The sequence below is a fragment of the Macaca fascicularis genome, chromosome 9 (genome assembly GCF_037993035.2).
Source record: "Macaca fascicularis isolate 582-1 chromosome 9, T2T-MFA8v1.1".
NCBI classification, from domain to species: Eukaryota; Metazoa; Chordata; class Mammalia; order Primates; family Cercopithecidae; genus Macaca; species Macaca fascicularis.
In genome coordinates, this window is record NC_088383.1 from 68682509 (window position 1) to 68693958 (window position 11450).

Sequence of the window (11450 nt, forward strand, 5' to 3'; positions counted from 1 at the left end):
CCCAGGGGCAGGCAGCCCTTCCTGGCTTCTCCTGTAGGACGCCTCCGTGCCCCCAGCCCCCCAGGAAATGGTGCTCTCCTGGCCCTGCCTCTGGCCCTTCCAGGGCCGCTGCCCCCTCAGCCATGTGGCACTTCTGAGCTCTTGACCTAGGCCAAGGGGAGGTCTCTGCCCCCCTCCCCAGCCCTGGGCTACCCTTGGGTCCTGCTCCTCAGGCCACTCCCCTGTCACTGGCCCTGGGGAGGAGGCTGCCCTGGTCATGGCCACCTGCCTGTCATTCCTGACTCACCACCGTCCCCAGGTGTACAATTCCTGCTCTCTCCTCAGCTGCAGTTGAAGGCTTTAACTTTGCACACTTTGGGATCACAGTTACATCAGTGTGTATTAAATAATCAGAATAAATCAAGTAGGTTTCAACGCCTCCAAGTATCTATATCTATGTACAGATATATAGATACATATATATAGATATCAGTCTCATGCCACTCTTCATCCCAAAAAGTAACACTATTTTTATCCATTTCTTAATCCCTACTGCTGCTTTCTGCAGATACCAGCTAAATCAAATGTGAATTCCTGCTCCCTTCTTCACACCCAGAAGGTAGCATACATAAATGTTCAGTATCTTAATTTTTTTTCCACATAACACAGAAAACAGGTGTCGTGACCCCATTGCAGTTACTGCTGTGGTGGCAAATGGACTCGTCAGAGGAGGGGAGTCCGAAAATGCAGAACTGCCAGGCAAGGAGCCTAGAGGTAAGAGAACACAAGTCCATGTCAGTAGGGTAAGGTTCAAAGTGCATCCCGGAGAGCCTGCTTCCCTGGCAAAGGTACTACCAAAACACTAACGAGTCCTCAAGAAAGAGAAGACTGGGGTGTGTGTGTGTATGGGGTGGGGGTGGGGGAGCCCTGGGGCTCTGTGGGCTCTTAGCAGAAGAGTTGCAGCCCCTGCCCTGGGAATCACATGTAGTGATTGCTGAGTGTAGAACAGCCATTGTATATCCTGGGGTCACAGGGAATAGAGATCTTCTCCCGAAATTGGACAAGGAAGAGTGCCTGTCTGGGCTCACCCCCTTGATGCTTATGTAATATTTTGAGCTTGAAGTGTTGGATGAGACCTTGAGACCTGAAGGGAAGGGAGGAGCTTGGAGGGAGGGACACCAAGTACTTCAAACGTCCTGGGAAGTGAAGAAAGAAATGTATATTGGCCACCACCAAGAAGAAGATGGCAGGGAGGTTTCCCCTGAGAACTAGGAGGAGTCGGTGGTCCTCTAGCACTGTGGGTGGAGATGCTGCCTTCGGGATTCACTATGGGTGATGACTGGATGGGACCAGAAAGATAAAAGGTCTGGACTTCTCTGGTCTTGTGCAGTGTGCACCACCATGGGAAAGGGCTCTAATATTTGCAAAACACCTACTACGTGTCAGACATTATACTGGGTGACTTTCATATGCTTTTATATGTTTGTCCAGGGTTAAGGTCCTTTATTTTTTTTTTTTAATGGTCAGTATTTCATTGTGGCATTCTTTTATTCAAATTAAAATTAAACTTATTTTTATGAGATCAATGTAATTAACTACATGTCTAATATAAAGAGCAACAAACCTTGTTATTTTAAAACTACAGAACATTATTTTGATATATTGAGCCAAATATGCAAAACTTGACTTAAAATTGCATATTTGACACCTTTGTTTAAGATAATAAATTCTAAATGAAAATCTAAATCTTGCTTTTATTGTAAATATTAATATAGGCACATGGAAAACATCCAAGCAGTATAAGCAAGGCATGAAGTAAAAAGTCTGAAGTTCATCGACAGTGTAAACGGTCTCTTACCACCTTAACTGTGATCACGCTTCACTTCTGTAATAATTGTAGACCACCCAAATGAGAATGAGCAACAGCTACTTGTTCTCAGCTTGGTACATCCCCAGAGAGTCAGCCATGGTCGTTTGCCACTGCAGACACTCAAAGGCAATCAGGGGAGTGAGAAAGCTTTATGGTGGGAAAAGGGGAGGCTTCGGGTGAGCCCTGATCAAAGGCTGTTGGCATCTGGAGGCTGTGGGTGAGCTAACTAGAAGCAGGGTATCCTATGTGATTGGTTAGGGAAGCATATTTGGCCTTCTCTGGTTGGTCCTACTAAAGGATTTTCAAAGCAGAGGCAAGAATTAGGGAAGCTGGCAGGTATTGATCAAGTCCTGGCCATTTGGGACCAAAGGCTACAGGAGTTGTTTGGCTTCCTGGACTGGTTGCTGCAGACTGTGGGTCAGAGTTCTGTTTTTGTATATGATCTTCCCATTGTCTGTATATTCTAGTAGATCCCATAATGAAACCACCAGATGAGAGTTACAGCATGAAGTAAGTAAGTACACAGTGTCAACTGGAATGTGTTCTTGCCAAAAATCCTCCACCTGGGCCTTATCAAGGCTTTAAATCCAACTACTGGTTTATAGGAAGCTTAGGGAATGAAGACACAATCAGGCAAATCTAAAATGAAGGATATTCTATAAGACAATGACCTGGTCTCTTCAGTGCTATGGGTTTAAAAAGGGCTGGGGAAGGAGGGCTGGTGGGAGGACTGTTTTCGATTAAAAGAATGTTAAGAGACTTGAATAACCAAATAAAATAAACATTGAAACTGGCCGAATTTTCTCATGAAACTGAAGCTTGGGCTGGGAGCAGTGGCTCACACCTGTAATTCTAGCACTTTAGGAGGCCAAGGTGGGTGGATCACCTGAGGTCAGGAGTTCGAGACCAGCCTGGCCCACATGGCAAAACCCCATCTCTACTAAAAATACAAAAATTACCCTGGCGTGGTGGCATATGCCTGTAATCCCGGCTGCTTGGAAGGCTGAGGCAGGAGAATCACTTGAACCTGGGAGGTGAAGTGTGCAGTGAGCCAAGATGGCGCCACTTCACCTCAGCCTGGGTTAAAGAGTGAAACTCTTGTCTAAAAAAAAAAAAGAAAAGAAAAGTGCTCACTTCAGCAGCACATATACTAAAATTGGAACGATACAGAGAAGATTAGCATGGCCCCTGTAAGGATGACATGCAAATTGGTGAAGGGTTCCATATTAAAAAAAAAAAACAAAAACAAAAACCTTGAAGCTTGGAAAACTTACATTTGTCTTATCTCAGTTCCTTTCTTGGGAAACCAACCATCAGGCCTCCTGAATGATACCAGGAACTGATTTTCCAGATCACTGCCACTGGACAATGAGGGGCACCTGCTGCTTCTTGACCAACTTCTTATCCCTGCCTCATTCCTGTTTTCCCACCTGTGGTTACAATGAGACGCTGGACCTCCTTATACTACCGCCTGCTGCCTTATTGACCAACTCCTCGTCCCTGCCCCTCTTGTTTTCCCTCCCCACTATATAAACCCTTAATTTTAGTTGGTGGGAAGGGACATATTTGAGGCTGGTCTCCCTTTTCTTCAGCTGACATCACTCAAATAAAATCTTCTTCCCTGGCAATACTTGTTGCCACAGTGATTGGCTTTCTATGTGGTGAGCAACAGGACCTGGACCAAGCCCCTGGTGATCAGCAACAACATTTGGGAAACAATTGAGATTTTTATATGCACTCAATTATATAGTATTGGGGAATCACTTACTGTGTTAGGGTGTTAATGGCATCTTGTAGGGGAATATGTTGAGGCAATGCAAACTCAACAGTTTAAAGATGCAACATCTGAAGTAATTTCCTCTGAAATGGTTCAGTAAAAAAAAAATTATAATGCAGTATGGCAAAATGTAGTTTTAGATGTAAGTGGTGAGTACATGGGTTTTCATGACAGAAAAACAGACTAGTCTATGTTTGTACTTTTTATAATCATGTTTAGAGAGGAGACTTTTGTGCTCTATTTTAAATTCTACTTATTAACTACTGTTGCAGTTTAATGTCTGTATGAGCAAAAAATAGTCTCGTATTCCCCTTTCATATTTTTTCCTAAACATAATTATAATCCACCTACTAGATTTTTTCCCCACCCAATGCCATGGAAATTTTCCTATATCAGACTGTGTGGATCTGCCACATTCTTTTTTATGGCAACACATATAATATTTATTTGGGAGAATGTACTCACTTATTGAGTATTGATAACTTCATTTTTTATAGTCTTTCTACTGTTAAAAGCATTATATTACTCTAGCCTCAAAGAAACAGTGAAGGAGGCATTCAAGGAAATAGGCTGGTTGCTTGCTGTAAGAGATAGAACCTAGGATGCTGACCAGGATGGTTGAGAAGGTGGTCAGCCCACCCCAGAGCTGGTAATGGGAGGGGACTAGTGTCTGGAGAAGCAGCCAGGTGTGCTCATCCCCCAAGGGACATAGCATGACCAAGGGAGGTGAAACAGTTTTATTAAACTGTTTCAGTATAATAAAGAAAATAGAGGGGAGACTGACCATGACTAAGAGCCTCTGCTTAAACTCAGCCAGTTTCAGTGAAGGTCATGGTTTCCTAAGGTTTAGCTGTGAGACATCTTCATTAGGTTTTTTCAAGGGAAGGCGAGGGTTAAAGAAAGAGAGGGAGTTGGCGGCTCTACAGCAATGCAGGTTCTATGTTCAGCACAAGACTTGCTGAGGTGGGGGACCCGCTTAATGCCAGTGCTCACCGCTGCTTACAGGCTGGGGCAATTATAGCCCTGGGTGGGAGGGATCTTGGGGGGCATGTAACCTGGGAAAATGTAGATAACATGTTCCCACGATGAGGTGGTTTGGCCCTTGTTCTGGCTGAATGTGATGTTCTTTATACTTTTTTACGGCAGAATGTAAGAAAGTCAGGTGGTTGGTCAGGCTGTTTCTCATGGCCCAACCCCCCATGGAATGTTTTACTTTAACCAAGATCTGTGAAATGCAGGGGTATGGTGGGTGCGTTTACAGAATGGTGCAGTTTGGACTAACAGTTCTCAGGGCAGGGGCAGCTGCCTTTCCAGCCACGTTATGTCTGCCTGGACATGTGGACCTTTGGGGTTGTGTCTGTGCTGACTGGCAAATGCCATGGCTAGAGGCCTGAGATAGCCAGCCTGGCCAATGCCACCTCCAGCAGGCTGGCAGGGTTGCTGCAGCCATTAGGGAAGGGCCAGACAGGGTGTGTGCATGAACCATACTGTGAATGCATGCATGAGTGACTATGGCCCAGTAAGTGTCTTGCAGACAGAGAGGCATCTGTTCTGTTAGGACAATGACACAGATATTTCAAACATCATCTCACAAGGGGCCCTATCATCCCTTACCCTCATCCCCCAGGGCAGTCAGGAAGGGGAGATGATCCATTTCCAAAGTGGGTCCTGTTGACTGTGAGAGAGGTAGACTTCTTAAACATCATTTTAAGGGCTTATTTTCAAGAATTTTTTTTTTTTTTTTTAAAGAATTCAACCAGAAGTGATTACTAGAAACAGGCAGGTGGCCTGGTGGCATGGGTGCATTTTTCAAATGTTTTGTCAACAAAGCTGCAGGGTCCTGCTACTTCTGTGTGTAGATCGGAGCCCAAACCAGGATCTTTGCTTGGAGGAGAACCTCCAGAGAAGCCCCTTGTAGCTGTGTCCCTCTGCAAGATGAGTGGGCAGCCTTGCCCTGCGAGCTTGGACAAAACGAAAACTCCAAGCTCCCAGGATACAGGGTGGTTCCATGTGCATTCCTCCTGGGAGGCCAGCTTCCTCTGGATTTGTTCTTAGGCTTTTGCAGCCGAGGGCCACTGCAAAGAAAGGTTATCCAGGGAGATGACATGACCGCGAGGGCTCTGGCTGGCCCCATAGATGAGCCTAAAAGGTGAGATTAGAGCAGCTCGGTGTGTGTCCATGACCTTAGTGGGGATCTGAACCATCAAGAACACCACCCTATTTGTGGGCAAGAATGTCTGTTCTTGTTTGGGATCAGTGGGTTGGCAGCAACACCCTATGGAAGCAGCAGAAGCAATGGCAGCTTACAATTGTGGCTGGTTCTTAACTCTCACCAAGAGAATGGAGAGGTTTGGACTTTCCCCAGGGGAAACAGGACTGAGCCACTTCTAGCGATTCTTGGGACAACCCAAGGGGACTAGGGTGTTCCCAGGAGAGACACTGGGCCTGCTACTAATCTGGAAAGAAGGCCGAGAGTCCATTTAAATGAAATAGAAAATGCATTATCACTCTGACCACAAAAAGCAGCTCCTCTAATCACACAGAGGTAGGATACAGGCGATCAGATTCCCCACGTTCCTGAGGCTGTCCTTTGGAGGACAGATCACAGGTTAAGTTTCAAAACTCAGACTACAGCAAACCCTGACGGCAAATCCAGAGACATTTTGGGGGGACAGTGTCACTGGCTTCAAATATCTGTGTGGGCGGAGGATTACCTAGGTGCCGAGGCAAGAGACTGAAGGCACAAACTATTTCAGTATAATAAAGAAAATTGTTAGAATAAGAATAGTTATAATACAAATTAGATATAGAGATGATCATGAATAATTATCAATCACTATTATAAACATTAATAATTAGCTTTTAATATTACTCTTTGTTGCATTACTAATATAACCTAGGAATAACCGGTGGGTATAGGGTCAGGTGCTGAAGGGACATTGTGAAAAGTGACCTAGAAGGCAAGAGGGGTGAGCCTTCTATCACACCCGCTTAAGGGCCGCTTGAGGGCTTCTTGGTCAAGCGATAATGCCAGTGTCTGGGAGGGCACCCGTTACTTAGCAGACCGCGAAAGACAGTCTCCTTTCCTTGGAGGAGTCAGGGAACGCTCTGCTCCACCAGCTTATATTATCCAGGCCTGTCCGCAGTCATCCGGAGGCCTAAACCCCTCCCTGTGGTGCTGTGCTTCAATGGTCACACTCCTTGTCCACTTTAATGCTCCTCCCGTACTCCTGGTTCCTCTTTGAAGTTTGTAGTAGATAGCAGTGGAAGAAATAGTGAAAGTCTTAAAGTCTTTGATCTTTCTTGTAAGTGCGGAGAAGAAAACGCTGTTGTGTGCTGACTTTTCTGCTTCAGCTACTTAAAAGGGAAGGGCGCACTATCCTGTAATCACATGACTTGCATCACCTTGTCAATCACTTAGAAGATTCACCCTCCTTACCCTGCCCCCTTGTCTTGTATGCAGTAAATATCAGCGAGCCCAGATGTTCCGGGCCACTACGATCTCTGCGTCTTGATGGTAGTGGTCCCCCAGGCCCAGCTGCTTTCTCTTTATCTCTTTGTCATGTGCCTTTTATTTATTACAATCTCTCATCTCCGCACATGGGGAGAATATCCGCTAAACCCTGTAGGGCTGGACCCTACATATCTGGACGGCCTTCAGAAGCAGGCCCAAGGAAAGACTTTCCAGGAGGCAGACTTCTGATCAGTATGGAGAACAGCTTCCCTGCCACTGCACACATTCCGTGGTGCAAGCAGACCCCGGGCCGGGTAAAGCTGGTCCATGAATTGGCTGGGCCACAGTTTCCTGCCACTGCCTCCCTGACCCCAGTCCAATTCCTTGCTGGGTTTTCAGGTTGGAGCTCCACCTACACACAGAAATAATCTGGGAGAGTCACAAAGGGCCTCTGCTCTCCTTCCCCAAATGTTCCTTGCTGGCTCTTTCGAGGTAGATAGCCCCTCACCCTGGATGTGAGGTCCTTCCGCTACTCTTTTTGCCTTGCAGTCCTGCTGCCCCCACCCCTGCCCCACCCCAGGGCAAGATTGCTTCCTGGGAAGGGAACCCAGGAGAAGGCAGATTTCAAGTTCTCTTCATTGCTGCTGGGAATGTATGTTTGGGTCCATGAAGACAAGTTCTTCTGGGAGGAGGCTGAGGACTCCACCTAGGATAGCTGATGAGCACCTTCTTCTTAACCACGACAACTAAAAGGACTTTTCAATAAGGTCCTAATTAATTTTCATTTCTTAATGAGGCTACTGAAAAGCAGGAGAAACATCAGTGAAAAGGATTGGGGTATTTCTACCTGAGGCTGCCTTCTTCAGAGCCTCAGAATGACAGCTGGTGGCCTGGCTTCCTTAATAAACTACTGGTATGAAATCGGGGAATTCTGACCTCACTTCGGGTGCATGTCCTGAGTAAACTGAAATTTCTTTCTTGTATGAAGAGTGAAGTTATGGCTCTGAGCACAGAAATCCCTTCTAGGTGCCAGAAATGTCTTTTCAAAGGGGTTGGTGTTGAAAGGGTTCTGGCTGTGCCTCTGTGACCTGGACAGAGCCAGCCCGGTTCTTTGGGTCTCAATGTTCCCTTCTGTAAAGACAAGGCTTGGAGACTTTCCCTTGGGATGGGGGAAGGGAACACATGGAGACCCCCTAGGAGGGCAGTGAGCCTCACATGGAGTCTGTTTCTAGAGGAGCAAAGCTGCTTCTGGTTACCTCCTGGGTCGGGACTGCTTGTTCTGTGATGGGGCAGCTGGCCCTCAGCGTGATGATGATGACACCTCTTGGGCCGGACTGGGATGGGTTGAGTTGGGCTCATAGGGAAAGTTGTGCAGAGGTTGAGCTGTGTCTCCGAGTGTGGTCTGACCATGAAGAGTAGGGTCTGTCTGCAGCAGCTTCACCCCGACTGGGGCTGGGCCTTCCTCCTGGGTCCTGCATTCAGCTGGCGAGCATGGCAGCAGCACCAGTGCTCCCTTGCCTCTCCCCAGCACCTCATGGCATGAGGGCTGGGACCCCTGCTCAACTGGCTAGGTCCAGGGATGGGGCCGAAGGAGGGTCTAGTTTCGACTCCTGGCCTTTTTTTTTTTTTTTTTTTTTTTTTTTTTAATGACATGGAAAGTATTTTTAAGAAACAAAAACCTTTCTCTGCCTAGGTTATACTGCCCGGCAAAAAATTCTTCCTGCGCCTTGATATGCTTTGAGTCAAACATATCTCACTAAAAAACGCACAGCAGTGTGGCCTGAGCTTCAACTTTTAATTCTCATTGAAATTTGAATTTAAATCGCAGAGATGGTATATAGTTGTTGTGTTCAAAAAACGCAGAAGAATATAGAGACTCTGGAAGGAAGTTCTGCTATCACCTCCACCCCTCTCCTCCCCACTCTCCTCCCTTCTCTTTCTGGCCTGAGTATCAGGAGACATTGCTTTGAGAGGCCACAGTATGCGGTCTGGGTTGGAGGGCCAAGCCAACGACAGGAGGTGCATCACCTCAGAGAGACTCAGCGGCAGGCAAAGCACGATAACCACAGAAGAGACGGGTCTGTGGTGACCCCCCAGGCCCAGCAGGTACCAGCCAGGACTGTGCCTCTGCCATCCGCACATTGACAGGGAAGAGCCAGCGCTGCCCATCTGCACGCCAGCTCCCGTGGGCTCTTTCTGGCCTCAAAGGGAAGAAGGCATCCGCAGCTCGGTCATAGCAAAGCCCATGACTACGCATGTGGAAACCTCAGTGGATCAGGCTCAGGAGGAAAGCTGCATGACCCTGACCCTGTGGCTGGCGGCATTCAGCAGGGGCCACTTTAGCAGGAAAGAGCAGGGAGGCAACATAAGCTGAAGGGTAGGGATGTGTGAGCCATGAGATAGGTGGCTGCTGTCAGCGAGTCCATTCCAGGGTCTCCTAGGGGGCTGTGTGGGGATCATTCAGAGATGCCCCGTCTCAGGTGTCTCTCGTCTCCTCCCCACCACTGCATGAGTTGAACATGGACATTCAGAGCTGTGGTGTACGGGATATACTGCGTCGGGGAGCAGGTGTCAGTCCCTTATCTCTGGACTGACGCTGCTGGGCTGCCCTGATTATGCAGCATCCATTTAACTTCTTTAGGGAGCACTGACAGTGTGCCAAGCTCTCTTCTGAGTGCTCAGAATACAGGTTATTGAATCAGACATGGGCCTTGCCCTCGAGATGCTGACAGCAATCTGGTGGTGCTAATGCTAGCAGGATGGGCTGTCACCTTCACGCACACAGCAGACGGCAACACAGCCTCTGCAGGGAGTGTGGAGTATGCACTTTGTTAGGTGATGAGCTCCTAGAGTCCTAAAACACAGTCCTTTATTTATGTCATTGGCCCCACTGCCCCAACCTTTCACCGTGCCCACATTCTCTGGGCTTTTCAGCTTCCTGGTGATTCAAGAGACTCTCATTGGTTGTTTTTGAGCACAGGTAGCTTTTCCCCTCTGAATGACCCTTTGAAAGGTAATCCCGACACCTGCCCTCACCAGTCTCATACAAGAGCCATGGCTCTAATAAACAATCAAGTGGCAATTATCCATTCAAGGATCATCTGTCTTGGCAATTAGTTTTTGTTGTGGTGGTTGTTTCAACTGACTTCTCAGATACTTTCTCTCCAACGTGGTTGGTGAGTTATCGGAGAAGTGAGACTCATTTTACTATTGCCAATACTGGCTGCAAGAGAGAAGCAAAATAGTGAAGTGGAAAGAGCAGGAGCCAGGAGCCCGAGGACTTGTACCCTCGTCTTGATTCTGACGTGAGCTGGCTCACAGGCTTTCATCGTGGGCATTATTCCCATCACCTGTGAGCTTGAGGTTGCAAACCAGCGTGTATTATTTGTGGGAGCACGCGGTGTATTTTAAGTATAAACAATGCAGGGAAGCTATAAGGAACTTAGGAACTGCTGTCAAGGAGGCAAGGAATAGGATACAGGAAGGGAAAACAGTACTTTGGGTCTAATTCTGCTGCATGAGAGGAACAGTTTGTATCACAGGGTAGGGTAACTTGTAACCGGAAAGAGTGGGGAGAAAATGTAGGCCAAGGGGTAGATTGTTTAAATGGATTAATTCTTGGACTGTGCACTCAAGCTTTAGCAAGGCTGTATCTGTGGGACTCCTCTGAGGTCTGGCTTGTGGATGGGTCCTGTAGACATTTGTGATTTGCTTGTGCAAGGTCACCTAGGGATAGTATAGGCTTAGAGACAATTTTTTGAGTTCCCAAAATAGAAGGGTAGTGTATATTTAAACTTCAAAACCCTGTGAGTCCTAGACATTGGTTAATCCTCCCAGCTCAGCCTCTTGAGTAACTGGAACTACTCAAGTATCATGTGACACCATGCCTGGCTAATTTTTTAAAAAAACTTTTGTAGAGATAGGGTTTTGCTATGTTGCCCAGGCTGGTCTTAAGCTCCTGGCCTCAAGCAGTCCTCCCACCTCAATCTCCCAAGGTGCTGTGTTGCTCCTAGATAATCCCCAATTTATGTGTCTGTGTGAGGGGTTTCTTAGTTCCAACAACCCGCAGGCAAAGCCAAAGGTTTCTGCCACTTTTCCCTGTGTGGGCATTCAAAGCCATGTTTCCTAAAACAGCCCCGTCCTACCATACCCTTCCACCTTCAAGGCAGCTACGGCAGTCACTTATGCTTCATTCTCCAGAGTTCTGTCCCCTTGGCGTTCTGACTCCTGGGGGTTTCCATTACCTTCCTGCGAGCTCAGCTACGCATTAAAATTATGTTTTGTAAATTGTACCCAACATTTTCTTGGCATTTGGTTGCAGATAAGCCCTTCGGGTTATCTTGTCTACTCTGGTGCCAGAGGAGAAGCCT

At 47.1% G+C, this 11450-nt stretch overlaps 1 non-coding gene across 1 annotated transcript; it reads left to right on the top strand.

Annotated features, from left to right (window-relative positions):
* The first annotated feature begins 2975 nt into the window (after positions 1-2975).
* On the top strand, positions 2976-3080 carry LOC123567054 (U6 spliceosomal RNA). The gene has a single exon (XR_006689749.1). It is a non-coding gene; the product is annotated as a U6 spliceosomal RNA (small nuclear RNA).
* Positions 3081-11450: the final 8370 nt, after the last annotated feature.